The sequence below is a fragment of the Haemaphysalis longicornis genome, unplaced genomic scaffold (assembly GCF_048455015.1).
Source record: "Haemaphysalis longicornis isolate Haplotype H1 unplaced genomic scaffold, Haemaphysalis longicornis Haplotype H1 scaffold_4, whole genome shotgun sequence".
Lineage (NCBI taxonomy): Eukaryota > Metazoa > Arthropoda > Arachnida > Ixodida > Ixodidae > Haemaphysalis > Haemaphysalis longicornis.
In genome coordinates this window covers 98,071,002-98,091,455 of record NW_027526361.1, presented here as the reverse complement: position 1 = coordinate 98,091,455, position 20,454 = coordinate 98,071,002, and the positions used below count along the sequence as shown (strand labels likewise).

Here is a 20,454-nt window from a genome sequence, read left to right as displayed (position 1 = left end):
GGGCTACATTGACGTGAGCGCTTTTTACAGCGCTCTGCGCCTGGCTGCGCGTGATCTGTTTAGGAATACGACTATTAATATTAGTATTTATTTCTACCACTATAAATTATTTTCATTGGTTACAATGACTACCATTTCCACGCCAGCCTTAGCGATGGGATACCTCGATACGTGCACTTCGAAGACAAAGGCACTTACATACGAGGTCGATTACCATGTGGCTGTGGGAACGTCGCGGCAGATTACAATTTCTTTCGGTAGCCGCGAGCTCTGTGCCTTATGTTTTGAGGAACGACAGCAGGTACGTAGCCGAAGGAAGGGGCGGTTGGGTGTTCATACCAACCTCCAAATTTTTCTAGGCAGCGCCTACGCGAGTTACTGTTCCTTTCGGCAAAACTCAACCCTTCCCATTACTCAAATCCCCCTCCGAAAAAAATGCCAGCCACGGCCCTGAGTGACCTCTTGGGTGCCTAAGAGCCGAAGCGGAACTCCCACGTCTGTAGTGGTCATTTTATCAAGAGCCAAATTTTTTCAAACACCCAACAGCCCAAGCTACAAACCATCCCCCCTCCCCTTCCCATTTCACCGCCTCCGTGGAATAAATGCTGGCACCGATAGTTAAAAAAATGGGGCAGTTTTAACGTCAGCCTATGTTTTTTAATGCTTAAGTGTTCTTTGCCGGGTACCTAAAAAATTGTGTAACGCCTCGTGCAGAAACTAAAAACGCGCGACTAGTTGCCTCAAAAAGGGTTGCATCAGGCCGAGTCCTCGAGCCCAGACGCATTTCCGACACGCTGGAAGCAGTTAAGATTTGAGAGGGATGCATGGAAGTGCAAAAATAAACAGCAAAATTATCCAGCCCTCCGTCTAACGACGACGATGATTGAACAAAAAGCTTTCTTCGGCGAAATAGAATGGGAAAGGGTCAAAGTCAAAGACGCTGCGATCAAAAGACCAAACTTCGTGCTGGTCAAATTCAAAGCTCAATTAGTTAAAGTTTAAATTCAGAAGGCAACCAAGGAAGCCCACACGAGAAATCTTTGCGCTATATAGACCATCATCGTCGTTCGACGGAACGGTTCATGATTTTTAAAGCGTAGGTGGCAGCTTGTAAAACTCGACCGCAGCATTCAGTTGTGAAACTGAGGGCAGGTTTTTGGCGCCCTCCTGTCTTTCGTCCTTTACCCACGCAGGAATTTTTTGAAAAACCGTTTACCAACTAGCCAGCAACCATTGCAAGTCTTGTAAAGCAATGCTTTTCCACGGCAAGCAATAACGTTCTACTATCATGCGGTATTTATTCTGTAAACGGTTCCTGGTGACTGTACGTAAGCGTATTTCTATGAAATTAAACACGTTTTTACCGAAGTTAATGAAGTTACGGAGCGTCGTCCATCACAATTTCTGTTTTGGAAAAAATCTTAGAAGGCACCCCCCCCCCCCCCCCCCCCCCCACTTTGTCTTCCGCTTGTGCACGGCGCCGTTTCGTCATCAACTGCCGAATGCCAGCGCCGCAGAATTCCTGGATCGGTTGCACACACCGGCTTTGTAGGAGCATTTAGTTGCAATATATTCCTCTATGCGCCAAAATACATGCAGGCATGAAAAAATTGCACGTAGGAACGGACTTGCACTTCCAGTTTGACATCCAGCTTGGCGTATTGAGCGTCGTCTGCTATTTGTAATTACTGAATCTGGGCGTAAATCACAAACATGGCATGCCTCGTAAAGGTCGTCTTTACTTTCAAGATTTACCAATCTGAAAAAAAAAGTAATTGTGGTTATCTACGCTTTGCAAGCCACACCGCAGCCGAACGACAGAAAGCCAGGCACAAGTATAGAAGAAGAAGAAGAAGGTTTTTATTTTTCAGAAATTTTCGTATAGACAAGTGCTGTGATTAGCATCTGGATCCATAGCCCCAAGGCCAGTTTTGGATCCATACCCAAAATTTCACATTCTTTTTTTTTTCATCCAAGTCAAGAACAAGGAACATATCAGAGGTTCAATACATGTAACAAGGAAGATGTGTTGATACATTACAAAAATAAACGCCAAACTTTGAACAAGAATAACGGTTCATACACTTGGGAACTATACAAGGTATCAGGGAAAATACGTATTATGTGCTGCAGAGGAAACTTTCAACTAGGTGAGCTTTATGTGTCAGACATCATGTAGGTTTTTATTGACTGATCGTTTTGTGTCATACATTTTATTGTTGGTGGGAGGCTGTTCCATATTTTTGTGCCAATGAAAGGAAGGCTTGGACACGCGTATACATTTGATATCTTGACGCTGCGCTGACCGCCACCGTAATTCCACTGACGAGCGGTTCGCCACGGGCGAAGCTGTTCGCTAAAGCGACGGTCACCATACAACGGCGCATTAACCAAGATCGGGCGATGGACGGCCGTCACTTCGTCTTGGGGGCACTTGGGAACAGTGGCGCCTGGGGTGGCGCACTCACTGCCGGCCATCGCCAGCCCTTACAAAGCTTCGCTGTTAAAACTCGCGAGAAACCCTACCTCACAGGCAACAATATGTTGCGACTGTACTCAACAAGAATTTTATAGAAAGCTAGTTGAAATATATTTAATAAAAACTTGACATAAATTATATTCAACCTTAGCTCATATGCAGCAGAATGGTATGACTGGGCACAATATGGATTCTATGGAAAGATAGAAGGCATAAATTTCATTTAAAAAACCCGTCAAAAACTATTCAAACCTGACTCACACGTAACAGGATGTTGCGACCAGACTCAACAAGAAGTTAATAGAAGGCTAATTGAGATAAATATGATAAAAACTCATCATAACTTCTATTCAAACTTGACTGACACGCAACAGGATGTTCCGACTATACTCAATAAGAATTTCATAAAGGGCTACTTGAGATTATTTTAATTAGCACCCGTCAGAAACTCTGTTCGAACCTCACTCACACGCAACAGGCACTTACGACTATACTCAGGAAGAATTGTGTAGAAAGCTTATAATTAAAAAAAAACTTTACAAGCTCATAAGCAACATTCAAAACCGGTCAGCCGGGTCAGCCTGACTTGGCTCTGTAGACTTTTAATTAAAACTTGGTTTCCAATTTGTAATGCAAACCCTATAGAAATATTTTATAAAATGTTACCACAATGTTTGTGATTTCTTTGAGCGATCTTTTTAACAAGTTGTTTAAATATCAGTAAACATTTTATGCGGGTACTTTACACCTGCTGGTGGGCCGTACTCTCTTCTTAATTATCAATACATACATACGTACGTACATACGCACATACATACATACATGCATGCATGCATACATACATACATGAATGCATGCATGCATGCATGCATACATACATACATACATACATACATACATACATACATACATACATACATACATACATACATGCATGCATGCTTGCATGCATACATACATACATACATACACACACATACATACATACATACATACATACATATATACATACACACATACATACCCCACTGAAAAGTTCCATATATACGGAATTATGGGAATACGGAGTTCATACGGAGTATAATGCCCCCACAATTAACAAGAGCAGATATTATTTTTATAATGAAGGGATTTATATGAGTTCGAACAATAAGAAGGTTTGGCACAGGTTTTGTGTTTTTATCTTCAATAATTAGCAAAATAACACTCCGTATATACGGAATTCATACGGACAATAATTTGGCGGTTCTAGTGAACTTAATGACATAAAATCGGTCTCAAATGTTTCGACAAGTATGCAGTATTTTATTTTCAGTTATTTGTCAAAAATATTTCTAGGTTTGTGGCGGCTTTGTGTCATTCTAAGAAAGTACTCCGTACTCCCATAATTCTGTATTTACGGAACCTTTCAGCAGGGTACATATACATACATACATACATACATACATACATACATACATACATACATACATACATACATACATACATACATACATATGGCTAAAAATAGGTTACCTGTGCTGCTCATATATTTCGAGACACTTACCTGTTGTTGCAACACCCTGTACACCAATGCCAACGGCTCACCCCCGACATCCGGCCACGTTCTATGTGGCAAGCCACTTGGATAATCAAATACGCTCTACGCCTCCCGCGGTGGCCAAGAGGCGGCGCCAGTTGACCGGTTTCTGAACCTCTCTAAAATATAAACGTCCGCTGAGTGGAGAGAGAATTCGCTGCCGGGATAGCTCAGTTGAAAGAGCACCGCATGCGTTATGCGGAGGTCATGGGTTCGATTCCCACTTCCGATCACGGCGGATTTGTTCTCGGCTTTGATTTCTCTATTCTTGTATAAAAAAATGACAAATACCTCATCCCGCGCGCTAAAAGGCACCTTCAAGTAGCCGATGAGCACTGGCAATAAGTTCTCTTCCTGAAACGTCAGTAAAATTTTTAAATATTTTTCTCGTGTGTCGTTGTCTTTACTTACCATTTTTTCTCGCGCTCTTTGTGAGTTTTTTCGTTTCCAGACTATATATATATATATATATATATATATATATATATATATATATATATATATATATATACATATTCGCTTGTAAGGCTTAAATTTATGATATTGACTATCACGTAACTTCATGGGCACTTCCGGCTGCTCTTTCTTGGCAGCGAAGCCCCTAAAGACCAGGGGAAGTCCTTTCCTGACGACCTCCTCTCCTCACTGGCAAACTCCGAGCATGGACGTTGCCATATCATGTCAAATAACACTACAGAAAACGAAGCTCAACCCCTTGCCAACGTAAAAACGACAGGCCCGGGTGTTTTTGCTGGCTGAATCTCCACTAACGATTACAGGAGTAGCCGAGGTGCTCGACAGTCTCCTGTCTTTTCGATTCTTCCTCTCTGCGCATTGCTTGAGCCAACTCTGAGGTTTATCTGTTGGTGTACCTACGGGCTGATATACGAAGCCGAAGGCGTATACGTAGTGTGCGGCGGGAACACCAAAGAAAGCACCTTCTCGAGGGCCGCTAGCACTCGAGATAAAAGTGTTGCTGCTCCCGTTTAGCCCTAGTTATTTACTAGAGGCGCTAAGATGTCTCAATGTTATGCGTGAAACCCGCGGTCAAACAACCCAGACAGTGACGCTTTTTGCAATGCGAAGCTTTGTATGGCCTAACGGAAAATCTGGTGGTCCTGGGGGCGAAGAAGACCCCTCCAGCACAACTCCATGCGCATGCGCGGAAAAAATATCAGGTTGGAGTGGAATTAGAGGTAAGATGAGGGAGAGAGAGAGATTGGCTGGGTTTTTAGATGACGTAGCTGCGCTCTCGCCTATACAACGACTCTGGTAAGTGGGAATGGCCGCGGAATCGGAAGGAGAAAAACACACACGTACGTAAGCATCCACCTACACGCCGTCAATTATAATCCGACGCAGTCTATTCCTTTCGCGTTAAACAAGTAGCCAAAGAAGATAAACACCGGTTTTTGTACAACCTCCTCATCATTTCTTGCTAAGGTTTATCTATTTAAGTACAGGCTATTCTGGTAAACTCGAAGAACACGAATCCGTAAAAAGCTTGCATCTAAGCGAAGTTTAGAGGTCAACAATATGTCAATAATTTTCGTTCATACTTCGCGCGTATGGAAAATACATTGCATTCAACAACTGCACCAACAAAAATTTCTTTCGTAAGTAAACCGCAATACGAGCTAAAATTGAAATTATTGAAGGCTTTCAGAAGGCTTTCAGATTCATCAATGGGCATTATTTTCCAAAGCTGAGATAGATTAAGATTTGGGATGACTGCTGCCAGATGTTACATTGAAATCTAGTTTTTAAATGACTCTGAAGACAAAATACCAATTTCTTTAATTTCAATGAACTAGGCTTCAACGTCTCAGTCAGCCGCATTTTAGCCCAGAAAGACGTCTTTCAAAACGTTTTGTAACACAGAGACGTCGATTAAAAAAAACGCAAGAAGTATTGAGAGACTCAAATTTCGCGCTACAGTGACGTGTTATGGGCCGAAGTAACGTCATATGGGCCAAGACTAAAAAACAATTTTATCAGTGTCTTAACTGCGCGTTATCAGTCAAGTGATGCGATCAACGTAACTGGAGGCCCCATTACAATTGTGCAATCACGTTATTAAGCGGTGGTTTAGGTCGACGGCTGCCAATAGCACAAACAAGATTCTGTGGCGTCATAGAAAAGTTTCCGGAAAGTGGCCAGGGGGTCGCCACTGCTCCACATGTTTTCTTTAATATCTCCATTATTTGTTTGAAGTTCGAAAAAAATTAACACCATTGTTACCCGGACAAAGCAGTCTTTTTAATAAACCAAACTTGTATTCTGTCTTCGTGACCCCTCTGGGGATAGAAAATGACTAACCCACTTTGTGCCGACCTTAACCTAACTCAACCTAAATAAATTACAGACAAGGTAGCTCGTTGAAGAAGGACAACGACTTTATAAAGGGGGGTAGAAAGGAAAGAGCTCGGTCGCACAAAACGTGGGGGAGAGACAGCGGGGGAAGTCGTCGAGGGAGGTGTACGCGAAAAGGTGGCTACTAAAACGGACCCTCAAAATTGCAACCCAGTTGCCGTCGGTCCCATGAGCTTGTGGCTGCAAGCGAAGGCTTTTTTTCGGAATTTGTACCTTAAGCCTTTTTTTTTCAGCGTAATCCCCGACAGGAGTGATTTCCATTGACATTATCCTGCCCTTCTAACTGTCATATCCCAGTGATCGCCTTTATCCGAATTTATACCGCCGCCCCCCTCCGCACACACGCACGCGCACGCACGAGCATAGGCGGAAGCGCGCACACACACATACACACACACACACACATGCACGCACACACACGCGCACGCACGCACGCACGCACGCACAAACACACACACACACAACACACAACACACACACACGCACGCACGCACGCGCAAGAAAGCAGACTCTCTAGTATTATCGGGATAACGGATGTTGCTCCCGTTGGGCCCCCAAATCGAGTACTGATAAGAGAAAGTCATCGCCCCTCCTTTGCAAGATTCGGGAGATCTGCTCTCTAGGCTGTCACCTCCTGGAGCTTCGTCTCCAACACGTGCGGTGTCGGTGTCTGCATCTGATAGCGGCAACGGCGGCCGCGCCCCGTAGGCTCCTTCTCAAAGCTAGCCGAAGCTTAGCAACATGTCCTTGCGTCGTTCCATCTGTGCCGTCGTTTGAGTGCTTTTTCCGCCTTGAGACGCCACGAGACCCACCCCACTCCCAGGTCAGCCACATCTTTCTCATGGGCAGCTGCGGGATTCCTTTCAAGGGGAAAACAGTGCGTACTCCGCACCTTACTTGGGGTAGCCGAAAGGGAAGGGGGGAGGAAGGGTTACGAAGGAATTAACCACGGAAGTAGTGCTTGTGTAAACTTTGAGCCATGAACGGCTCACAACTTTAGAACACAAACGCGAGGTTTTAGGCGTGCAGCCGTGCTTCCGATGTACTTGATGTGAGAACGTAGACAAATTGGAATCTGACTTGCAGTTCCTCTTTCATGCTACCCAAATTTAAGAGAACGGAGGGAGGGGCTGCTATAAATGCGATATTTGTGCACTTATACTAATGCGAAGTCTTTGATGGCTTATTAAACCTGGAAAGTGACCGCATTTGTCCTCGTCGCGACTTCAGCACGAATGGTACCGAAATGGCCGCTGCTGTAAAGATAAAATAAATAAACAAAGGCAATCTTGAGTATATGTACAGTATTCGAACCTGGGTCCCCAGAGCACCAGCCACGAACGCTAACCACAGCGATAGCCCGTCACCGTTCCCGAATAAAACAAATAATAGTTTGATGCGTGCCCCGCGATAAATGCACGCGTCGGTAGGACAGGAAAATCTCAGTGATCAGGGAGGTTGTCTTTTCAGCAGCATGTGCTGCTTAGGTAGGAACACACCTTTTGGGTAAGCACGATCGACGGCTGACTGACGCATGCGTCGTCTAGTCTTTTAATCTGGAACGCCTCTATTAATTTCCTTTCTAACTGCCTCCTGTCTTTTAATAAAATAACAGCATCCGCAAGCACTGGTTGGCACGTGCCTCCACGGCCTTGCCGGCATTTCCGGCAGGTGTGACGGCGAGGCGCAACCCAGGGAGAACTCGTGTTCCCGGAGCCGCTTGTTCACACAACGTCCACTTTGGCCTACAGACTTCTTCCCACACGAGAGAGGCAACATATAAACATCTCCTACTCGACATGATACGAAGTGCTAGGCATGTTTTACCACGAATGTGCAGCGGTTATCAGCCCCAGTCCCTTCTATCCTGGACCGGACCTGGCCAAACATGTTATACAACTTTTTGGTGCCGTGGTGCGTATACATACTTCTTTCTCACATACTTCTTTCTATATATATATATATATATATGTATATATATATATATATATATATATATATATATATATATATATATATATATATATATATATATATATATATATATATATATATATATATATATATATATATACATAAAAGAGGCCCTCGCTATGCCTGTAGCGGATCAGAATATCAGAATAGAAAATGGACTAGTGCTCCCTATGGCACCAGTCTTGGTGCCAAGCTTAAGAGGGTTCAACGCTGGTCGACCACTCTCGATATGCCGTCGTAGACACTCGAGTCACGGCCCGGGGGTTAAAAAGAAAGTCCCCTTCACCCCGAGTAGTCCGAGTGGCGCTGGCTACCACCCCCAAGCACAGGAAACAAAAATACCTGAACATAATACCCCTGAAAGGGGAGGAGAAAATAGCCCCGCCGGTAGCGTAGTGGTCATCGCACCAGACCGGTATTCTGGAGGTCGTGGGTTCGGATCCCACCCGGCTTGCATTTTTCTCCACTTTCTTTCTTTCTTTTCAAATTCTTTATCTGTTTCAATTACCTACCACATCCTCCCCTTTGCTTTCCAAGGTTTTCTTGACTGTCAACCCTTATTTTTCGTCGAGGCCCTCATTTTCTATTCTGATTCGCTATATATATATATATATATATATATATATATATATATATATATATATATATATATATATATATATATATATATATATATATATATATATATATATATATATATATATATATATATATATTCGCCTTTCGCTCTCTCTCCGAGTCGGTGTTTGCTGCTCAGTCCGAATGTTCTGAGAAAAGCGAGCCCACCGATGATGATGATGAGTGTGCAAAGGTAATGGCATGGGGTCACGAGTACAAGAGGTGTATGTATGTATGTATTTATGTATGTATGTATGTATGTATGTATGTATGTATGTATGTATGTATATCAGTGAGTCGAAGTTTAAATATATACCGGTTTGGTTACGGTTCGGGTTCGGGTGCAATTTCGTTCTGGTTTAGATCCGATTCGGAAAAATTACACACCGAGCCGGCTCGCGAACCGGTTTGGAAAGAATGATTATAAGTAAGTGTGAAAAATAATTTTGCTTTGTACTTGAAAGGGACCGTGACCAAAAATACGAGTTTGGTTTTTGCAAAATCTGGCTTTGTCCTAATAGCAATAATGTCGATCTCAATGGCAGCTTTAAATAAATAGGCTAGAAAACCTAGAAAATTCATGAAGTTGTTACCGTCCACCAGGCACTTTCTCGCCCAGCCAGTAGCATATTTAAGATTTTGGCAGCCACCGACCAAAGCCAGCGCTAAAAACCAGGTTTATGTGATTTAGTGGCGCCTGCAGTCTTGTTTTACTGTACCGCTTAATATCAACGCGAAATTACGCTCTGATAAATCTGTTTTTCAATTACGCCACCGATTACGTTGGGTAGAGTCACACTTGAAGGATTTTCAATACTTACTATCCTTCTTGCTGCAAACAGCGTCTCCTGGAATAGGAGTAGCGCAAAGCGAGTTACCAAACGTTACATTTCTTTTCAATAACAAACAGGTCATAGTTTTTTTTTTTTTGCTTTTTATGGTTGCTTTGACGTCCCAAGCAGGGGGGGGGGGGTAAAAATTAAAAAGAGCACAAAGGACGATAATAAAAATACACAGTAGACTGGACGAGCGCTCGTCCAGTCTACTGTGTTTCTCTGTGTTTCTCTGTCCTCGCCCTTCACGCTCTTTTTAATTTTATTAAAATTAGGTGGCTTCGGTATGGATCCGCTTTTCGAGCCCACCAAATGAGAATTCCATCTGAATTTTTATGCCACTAAAAATCTGCGAGAAATGGTACAGAAGTTCTGACAGTTGTCTACTACTGCGTAAACATCCTTTCCAGCCACTCTCGTAGTAGCGAGCATCTATAGAGTCGGCTTCACGGATACACAGAAGTGAATTGGTGAGACGACATTTCACCAAGAGTAATGTAAGTGGTTTTATATCCCAGTACGAAAGCGCACGTATCCGTACTGCATCCCAAGAAATGATAAATGCAACAAGTAGGCACTTTTGGTGTGTGGGTAACTGTGCTGCGCGGTGCAGCAATCTGCATGGTGTCCTGTCTGCCCGTACACATTTTTTATTACACGAACCTTTTCTTCAATCAGGCAGTGGGTGACTTTTCCGACAGATCGGTCAGGGGACGCCAGAAAACGCACCATGAGGTAGTTATGCACTACCCCTTAGCGAGACATAAATACCCTCCAATTGATACAGACAGACAGACAGACAGACAGACAGACAGACAGACAGACAGACAGACAGACAGACAGACAGACAGACAGACAGACAGACAGACAGACAGACAGACAGACAGACAGACAGACAGACAGACAGACAGACAGACAGACAGACAGACAGACAGACAGACAGACAGACAGACAGACAGACAGACAGACAGACAGACAGACAGACAGACAGACAGACAATGAACTTTAATGTCTCCTATTAATGAATACGTCAACAATATACAGCAATCCACCAGCTCCTAACTAATACAACCTATAACCCCGTAAATTATCCTTATTTTATGCGGGAGATTACCGACCCTAATGCTCCCTATGTAAAGGTGAAAGAGCCCATTTAGCGCGTATATTCTAAGGCTGCCCTGAGGACCCCCCTAATAGCGGTCTGCAATTGCCTAGTTCATTCATAGAGCAGCGGGAGGGCGCGATGCTCAGCACCGACCCGTCGATGCGAGTTTGAGCCGTGACAAGAGCGGTGGAGGTTCTGGGAAGAAATGGTCTTGTCGCCACCTTCCGTGACCAGTAACTCACCATATCTTGCCCTGTTTTGACGAAATTAAAGCTTTATTTATCCATCTACTAAGCGGGCTTATACACAAGACACCAGTATAAAAAAAAGGATAAAAAATGTACATCAAAATTTCGTTTCTTTCTGCTATCTATAAATGTAAAATATTACTTGTAAGATAATTATAAAAAAATAGTTATTTTAACGTTAATTTCGTGTTGATGTATGCACAATGCTTGTATAGTCGCAGCACCTGTACCTGGAAGCACGAAGCCCATGTTCCCTATTGCGTGCATGCAGCCGAGAGTGTTATATTCCTTGGGTTACCAGAAGCAATATACGATTTAAATAGTGGTGCGCAGTATTGGTGCGAGGCGTTGAATAGTGTTGTGATTGATCTAAGGAATAAAAGTCCGTGGACGATCACGGAGCAGATGGTACGTAAAAAGAAAAATCGCAAATGAATGACACTGACCGCGTCATATCAACAACGGATGGTGGAAACGCGTTGTTGTGAACCGGTAACCGTTTCCTATTTTTGTAGTTCAGTTCCGGTTCGTGTTCAGCGTGCTCAAAAAATAGGAGTTCAAGTTTGGGTTCAGTGCCGGCAAAAATACTGGTTGGGTTCTAGTTTTCGATTTGGTTCGGTTCCATTTATATATATATATATATATATATATATATATATATATATATATATATATATATATATATATATATATATATATATATAATATATAAGGTTAGTAGAGACAGAGACAAACGAGAAAGACGTAGAAAATAGAAATAAGTTTACTGACGTTTCAGGGAGAGGACTCCCTTTCTCTCTGTCTCTAATATATATATATATATATATATATATATATATATATGTATATATATATATATATATATATATATATATATATATATATATATATATATATATATATATATATATATATATATATATATATATATATATATATATATATATATATATATAAAGGGTTGGCAGTCAAGAAAACCTCGGAAAGCAAAGGGGAGAATATGGGGTAGGTCATTGAAACAGATAAAGAATTTGGAAAGAAAGAAAGTGGAGAAAAAATGCCGGCCAGGTGGGATCCGAACCCACCTGGCGGGCATTTTTTCTCCACTTTCTTTCTTTCCAAATTCTTTATCTGTATCAATGACCTACCATATCCTCCCCTTTGCTAACCCTTATTTCTGTCTTATTTCGACGAGCCCCTCACTTCCTATTCTGATTCGGTATATATATATATATACAGGGGGTTTCAACGAACACTTTCAAAAATTCTTAAAAATAGGCTCTTCGAAAAAAAAAAGAAACACTCTTAGGAAGAAGATTGCTAGCTGCGGCGGACACCAGATAGTATCAAGGGTGTGCACATTAGTTAGGTGGGTAATTAAACTCCACTAATGAACTCCTTAATTAGCGGAGTTTGGTGGGTATTGTCAATGATGATTTTGTAGTCCCGGAGAAGACGATTTAATACCAGTTTTTAAAACAACGAAAAAGTCGGTGTTTAAAGCCCTGTAGCGCGAGGAAACCTGCCGTTGTTTTTCGCTCAAAAACGAAACTCGGCGCTCGAGGAGTGCTGGAAGACTTAAGTGAACGCAACGTCGGCTGGTGACGTATTTCAATTAATGTGGCGGCCAATTCGAAATGTAAGTTCAATTTTCCCTAGCTAGGGAGCCTCAGCATGCAGCCACAGCCGCGAAAGCCCTCCTCGCCCAGCAAACAAACCTTTCCTTTGTCCGATGCGCTTTCTAACACGCAGCGATTATAAACGAACAGCAGATAAACCTAACGAAAAAAAAAAATGATCGGATGGTGACGTTTCACATCTTGCACGTCTGGTAGCCGCGTCCATGCCACGTCAGATGTGGTCGAGACAATAAAAAAAGAAAAGCAAAAACTGTCACCAACGCCGGCTCCCGAAACGGGCGACCGTGTTGTGGGCAATGGCTAGCCTCTTTTTTGCGCCTACCAACGAAAGAAAAGATAACGCTAGCCGTGGTGTAAGGTGATCATTGAAAAAATACAGGAGGCGATGGCGTTGATATCAGCTGATTCCCTAGCGTAGGGAATCACCAGAGCCTTCTTGAATTGGGCGACACAGTCACTGCAACACGTCATCAGCGGATGTTGCGTATGCACTAGACTTCTGGCGCAACATGTGCGCTGCGTTTCGGTTTCATGGGGGAAAAATACTTTATTTTCGCGGGCTGCAGGGCTCTACAGAGTGTATTTTCCTTTGCTTTAAAAACTGATCGGTTATCGTCGTCTCCGTGGCTACAAACTCGCCATTGGCAATAACCGCCAAACTTCGCTAATTAAAAAGTTCATTAGGCAGTTTTAGTTAACTAACTATGTAATTCGCATTTCTCTCATAACTGCTGACGTCCGCCGAACCTGATAGCTAGTTCCTTGAGAGAATTCCTATTTTTTTTTAAAGCTACCTTCAGGAATTTTTGAAAGTGTTCACTGAAACACCCTGTATATTGCGGGCATTGGGAGTGCACTGCTGTGATATTTATGCGTGGAAGCGACATGATCATTGTTATATCCAGTGTGGAACACGGCGGGTCAATCCCTCTGTTCCTTCTACCCGTCCAAACCCATCGCACTGTCATCTGTGTATAACCATCATCATTCCCCGGGCTGTTCCCTCTTTCGGTGGCCTGTGCTCGGCAGCCTAATTAAAAGTGGTTCTTTAGCATCTCGGAGCTGTGTATCTATATATATATATATATATATATATATATATATATATATATATATATATATATATATATATATATATATATATATATATATATATATATATATATATATATATATATATATATATATATATATATATATATATATATATATATATATATATAGAGAGAGACTGGTCAGCTGAACACGTGTGAATCAAAGCTGTGTGGCTTTGTAAACGCCTATCCGGGGTCAGCCAGGCGTATTCCTTACACCTTTGGGTACAGTCGAAAGAGGTGCGGGCTAGCGGGATGTCGCCAACTGCCAAGTCTTCAGTTGTCAGCGCTGGAGAGCAGCGGTCTTAATAGGAGCTTCTTCTAGGGCTTCGCGATGGCGTAACGCGTGGGCCGCTCTGAAAGCCTGTCGCTTCATGAGGTGGGGGAACCCGAGCCGGTCGTGCCAACCATGGTTCGTTCTCCAGTGAGGCTGGATGCTCATTTCCTCCCGAATGTCCCGCGCTGTCCCGTCCATTACGTGGAAATCCCGCATTGACGGCGAGAGGCCCCACCACCGTTGATTCCTCCAGGGCCCACAGCTAAGCGTGAATGGCAGGGCGCCCCTGCGGTGAGTCAGAGGAGAATACGTTCTGTTTTTGTTTTACCAGAACATTGCGGAGTCTTACTGTGACTGGGCCCCGTCAGTACGATTCGTGGCTGGAACTGTGCTCTTACACACCATCTTCGACATCCACGCTACGTAGAACTGTACGCCTTTCTGCGGGCCCCAAACGCACGTCTATCGCCCTGCAGCGACTATGTCGGCATTCGGTGACTCGCTTGTTCTACAGCCATTATTTCGTAGCAGTGTTTCGCGAGCATAAGATATCGCCGTGTGCGAACAGTGCGCACCGAGCAACACCCCCTGTCACGCGTTCCCTGATACGTATATGTGATGAAGAGGAGTAGGCTAAGTGCTCAGCTTTGATGGTGAGCCGGTGTTACTTCAAGCTTTTTGCCGATAGCACTTGCCATTGCGTTTTTTTAGATTTCTTGAGTAAGCCGAACATACATTTCAAGCTTATTTGTTTCTCTCGATAGCTACACCAAATAGAGACATAATTACATTTGTACTCCTGATCGATGGTGGCCAATTTACTTGATTGCCGTCACAGAGCTTCTCACAATTTGTCTCGGGCTGCCCATTTATACGGAGTTTATCTGCTCGGCCTCTATGAAAACTGTCGTTATCCAAGTCTCGTTTCTGCCCTCGGCCATCTCAACCTAAGGGCTTCTACGGAAATTCGATGAAGCGCACTTCAACTTTTTTTCGTGCTAGTCCTTGCAATTCTCGGCGTCTACGCTCCATTTCTATATAGACACGCCTTCCAGGCATATATACTTTCAGCGTGTTTGTAGACAGTCATTTCGCTCAGCAACAAGTCAAAGCCTCACTCCCCCATAGAAGCACTCTTGCACACCTCTTCGTCCTGTTCATTATTCGTTCAGTCCACCTTTTTCAGAAAGACTGCACTTTAATGCAGCATACTTCGACTTGAAAGGAAGGCGTACCTTCCCAGTCGACAGCTGCTTCTATCAAATCCAAGATTCACGGACACAGAATGCAATTTCCGGCTTCCTTGATGTCTGCCCTTGAGAAATGAGGGCGCGCTTAACTGGCTGCGACTGAACGTTGCATACACACGAAGCTTCTTGATTAAGAATAGTAAATGTGCCGTGCGTGATTTATAAGCCAATCTTACCCTGCTGACAGCCATTAGCTGGTGGACGTGCAAGTGCCGGAAGCACTTGTGCTAGTTCCACGAGGAGCGAAAGTTGAACTTCGTCACATCCTCCGACCCTGACGCAATCGATACGCGCTAGGGCCAAAAGCTTACTCGCTTTCCTAACAGCCTCAGCCTGAATGAGGGCGCGATCCGTGTGTGCACATAGTTTGGTCTTTTGCGTCTCTAAAATGTGTGTACATGTCGGTACGCATAGATTGCCGGATACAACATGATGTTTTGCATGGCGGTATTGGAAGGGGATGGTTATTGTCGTTTTTATCGCTCTCTCTCTCTCTCTCTCTCTCTCTCTCTCTCTCTCTCTCTCTCTCTCTCTCTCTCTCTCTCTCTCTCTCTATATATATATATATATATATATATATATATATATATTCATATAAGGTTAGTAGAGACAAAGACAAACGAGAAAGACGTAGAAGATAGAATTAAGTTTACTGACGTTTCAGGGAGAGGACTCCAGAGAAAGGGAGTCCTCTCCCTGAAACGTCAGTAAACTTATTTCTATTTTCTACGTCTTTCTCGTTTGTCTTTGTCTCTACTAACCTTAATTTTTTCGCGCTCTGTGTGAGTTTTTATCTTCTTTTCAGACTATATATATATATATATATATATATATATATATATATATATATATATATATATATATATATATATATATATATAATACATCAAAGATACAGTCCTTATTGTCAGTGCTATTCGGCTACTTGAAGGTAGGGGGACCGACCCTGGTGTTCTGAGTCCTTTCTCCACTCGAGCCTCCAGTAGAGGAGATTCTTGAAATCGATTTTTCCCATGCGTAAACATTGCGTAATCTTCCCCTCAGCCGAGTGGAAGAAGCAAATGAAGTGGCGGAAGGACTCACAAAACGGCCCATAATTCCGCTCTCAAATTTTTTTTTTGCTTTTAAATTTTCGCTTTCGCGTCTCACATCTCCCCCCCCCCCCCCCCCCCCCCCCAATCTGAAGTACCAAGTCCTGTCGTTAGTGGGGCTGGCCTTTTCAGTTTGCCTTGAAGCTTCCTCTCCCTTTTTTCTTCCGCCTCTCTTTCCCTCCCCCCTATCTCTCTCTCCCTCCAAAGCTTGTTAGCGCTAGAAGTAAACAATGGGAACGAGGAAAAAACTCACAAAACGCGCTGAAATGGAGCGGCAAATGTAATTCAGATACTTGCGAAGGAACGTAGTCCTCGTGGTTCCTGATGCTTACTGGTTAATAGTGGCGCATCCCGAAATTCGAGCAGGTACCGGACCTCTCCCGTTTCCAGCACTAGGTTAGTAGTGCACGAAACACCCACAATGTGCGCAGCCAAACCAGTGTCGAATCCCCGTCTGTATACTGAAGATCCTCTTCTACAGCGCTGTATTTCGTATGGGCTGTCTCGGTCCCAGTCGACTTTACTTTGTAGACTGTGGTTGGGAGTGGCCTTCACGAAAGCCTACTCCTTCCTCATCGGGATAGCAAGCAGCGCCCACTGTGACACTTGTGGGGCGGAAGAGACTATATATGCTGTGTCGCTGCCCCGAATACTCGTCGGAGAGAAGCGTGCTTGCCACCGCGCTCAGCCGATTGGACAATCGGCCATTTACAGTAGAAACGATCTTAAGTCATCGGTCTTTAACATCGACCTCGCAGAAGGCAACGAAAGCCCTTCCTGAGCGAAACGAACTTCACGAAACACTGTAGTGCCCGAAACGGGACTGGAGTGCGCACCTTCCCACTCCTATCTCTTCCTCTTCTCCTACCCTCTCTTTTACCCCCTAAACCCCCCTCCCCCAGTGCAGGGTAGCAAACCGGGCTCTACACCTGGTTAACCTCCCGGCCTTTCCGTCCTTTCTTCTTCCTTCCTTCTTGGGACTGCTGCTTTACGTGAACATTCAACTAAAGGACGTTTTATGACCGTAGGCATGTCCCAATCGTACTTTACGGGCTACAAAAGTTCAGATAGAGTACCTGCAACACACAGGTCTAGACCAGTCTCTGTAAAACGTCTCTGTGCGCATCAAGTTCTTCAACATCATCGCCATAATCTTCACCACGTCATCAACTGGCGTAGCACGTTAGGCATTTAGCCCGGCTAACATTTCCAGACTTCATTAAAAATCGTTCTCTCTCTCTCTCTCTAGGCGCGAGTTCCTCCGTTTGGTTAATATACTATAAGGATGCCGCATACGTTTTGCCCTATTAACTCGTTCGCGACCGCAAAATGGCCGATTTTGAGTGCTTCCAAAAAACGTTTTTTTTTTTTCTCTTGAGCTACTGGACACATTTAGCATTGCGATGCATGAAATTGTAGCTTATAGGTTTCTATTTCAAATAAATAACAGCGGGTTTGTGAAAGACGTAATTAAGATGTAATTATTGAGAGTGTATTGGTCAACGAAACAAAAAAAAATGCGCAAAAACGTATATACCAAACACAAATAGGCGATTTTACTGAGCGTAAAATTATTTTAGGAATTCTAAGATATACGAAATGACCTCAAATTGTTCCTCTGATAAGTCACCGATTACCCTTAACGAGTAAAGAAAGTGAACGGGGTATTCTTGTAATAAACGTAGGGCATTTTCACCGGCGTAAGGTATGTATACAGTCAGTGCAACCGCAGTATTTATAAAAATAATGCGTTTTTAACAACCGTATTTCAAAACTGTTAAGTATTGGCTGCAGCTTCAAAAAGCGGGATCACCTCCGTCTAGAATGCCAGCGAGCTCCGTCGATTGGCAAGAAAAGTAAAATTCTGCGGGTGCGGGTGATGTCCTAGGTGCTCAGGCATGAAGAACAGTCATTAATCGCGCACGCGCACGCGTGTCGGCGTGAGACAAAGACATAAAGCCGGTCGTGGGCATATATATATATATAACACAGCAGCGATAAGCTGCGTCCATGTTGTATAACTCTCTCTGGTAAGACCGCTGGGGAAGTCCTTTGACGGCGGCGCTGACGTTCCTTTAGCTTGCTGACTAACCCATCCACTAACCCAGTGACGTGGTAGCTATTCCCCTGCCACGTAGCTCGTCACACGCCCCCCAAAACGTCAAACGTTGGTTTGTTTCCATGCTTGGAAGAACGTGAATTGCGTGTTCGCTAAATTTGAACTCAATTGTATTTTGCAAAACGCCACCAAGGGGTCACCCTCAATTTTGGAATGGTTTAACGTAAGTGAACGAAAGTTAGTCTTCAAAAAAGTTTCAATGACAAATTTTTGTTGCGATTATTCACGTACGGTGGCATATCCCGTGCTCTATTATAATTTACAACACTGTCAAAACAGTGTGCAGTCATCTACTCATCGGCATAATTTTTTCTCTGTGGGAGCCGAACAAGAGCAACAAAAAACGAAAACGCTCTTCACATTTAAGCAACCTTGAAACAAAAAAAAAACAAAAACAAAGCAACGAAGAACAAGGGGTTCGGGGGAAACAGATGGTCAGGGCGCTATTAGATCACTACAAACGTTGATCTACGCGAGCCGAGCGAGCAGCGTTTCCCTTTATCACCAGCTGCTTGCTTCATTGACACGTGTGTCCAAACGCGGGCATGTACTGCACATATAGCGCAGGTGCCAGAAAGCAAGATGTTGCGGTTCAAACCTGCCGCCTGCTTTGCGCAGAGGGCAGAAGGAGATGGGGTGGAGAGGAGGAGACCGATTGAGAGAGAATGATTGGGAAGAGAGCTTTTATCACGTGTCTGACGAGCTCTGCTCGCATTGGCTCTTGGCACCTCCGACGTCGTAATGGCTATGGGGAGAAAGGAATGAGGGGAGAGAGAGTTTTCTGCACGCATTGGTCCACGAAGGCCTCGGTGAGCATGTCGTACTGAACTCGCGTCATAAACGAAGTGCGTAAGCCAAAACAACTAAGTAAACAAAACTAAAACAACTGAAATTAAAGAGTTGGATGCGTTGTTAGAGTGGCAGGTGCTACATCAGTTGCGTGAGCCTTTTCGGCCCTGCTGCAATCTGCGTTCTCAGAAATCCGACAGTAATACTTAGTGCAGCGTTGCAGCAAACCCGATAAGCTGTTGCAAATCCGGCAGGAAAGATTGATCAAAAAGCGTTCTCCTTCCCGCTGTCTGCAAGGTGAGTGGTTCTTCCCGCACTTACTTTTTTTTTTATGAAGTCGTCAGTTTTCTGAAGTCAGAGTACGACACTGCTCATGACAGGAAGTGTGTGTGTGTGTGTTGGGGGGGGGGGGGGGGTGATGTCGAATTTAAGAAAAAATTGTGTACGATGCCGCCTTCCCAGAACCAGTTCATTGCAGCCTCAAAAATACAATAATTGACTTTATTCCAAGCGTAGCAATTTATTTAAATTCTAGGCAAATTTGTTATGAAAATTTGTTGATCCTTTCCGTCGAGAAGCTACCTTTATTGTGTAGTGCTCTACTCCACGTTCGTTGATCACGTTGCTTTCAGGTGACATTTTTTTTTTGTAAATCATCTACATTGCTTGCAGTGGGATATGTACTCGCATCACCCCATATGTTGGAAATTTTACTGAGCTACATGCGTGCACGATGCGATTAATACAAATATTGAAAAGTAAAGGGCGTAATATGCTCCCTTGAGGTACAGTCGGCAGAACGCATGCCTATAACGCTCGAGCGGCGTGCTCCGGACTGTGCGGGAGACATCTAGTGACCGGTAGAATGTGAGCATGCGCGACCCGTATCAGAGCGTGGCTCTGTCCCTACTGGCTGTGCCGGTCGCCTTGGCTTCCGTACCTTCTTTATCCGGGAGAAGCGCTGCCTGCGGTGCCGGGCTGAAAA

General features: G+C 43.8%; 1 protein-coding gene across 3 annotated transcripts in view; it reads left to right on the top strand.

The window, feature by feature from the left end:
- The window catches only part of LOC144179141 (membrane-associated transporter protein-like), a 73,246-nt gene that overhangs the window by 18,457 nt on the left and 34,335 nt on the right, over positions 1-20,454 (top strand). The window contains exon 1 of one of the 3 annotated variants that reach the window (XM_077707371.1): positions 7,078-7,254. The exons of 1 other annotated variant lie outside the window; for it this stretch is intronic. The gene's annotated coding sequence lies outside the window, so the exon portion shown is untranslated. Of the gene's footprint in view, positions 1-7,077; positions 7,255-19,484; positions 19,767-20,454 lie in introns of those variants that run through there. One more of the 3 variants, XM_077707375.1, reaches the window with a different exon arrangement.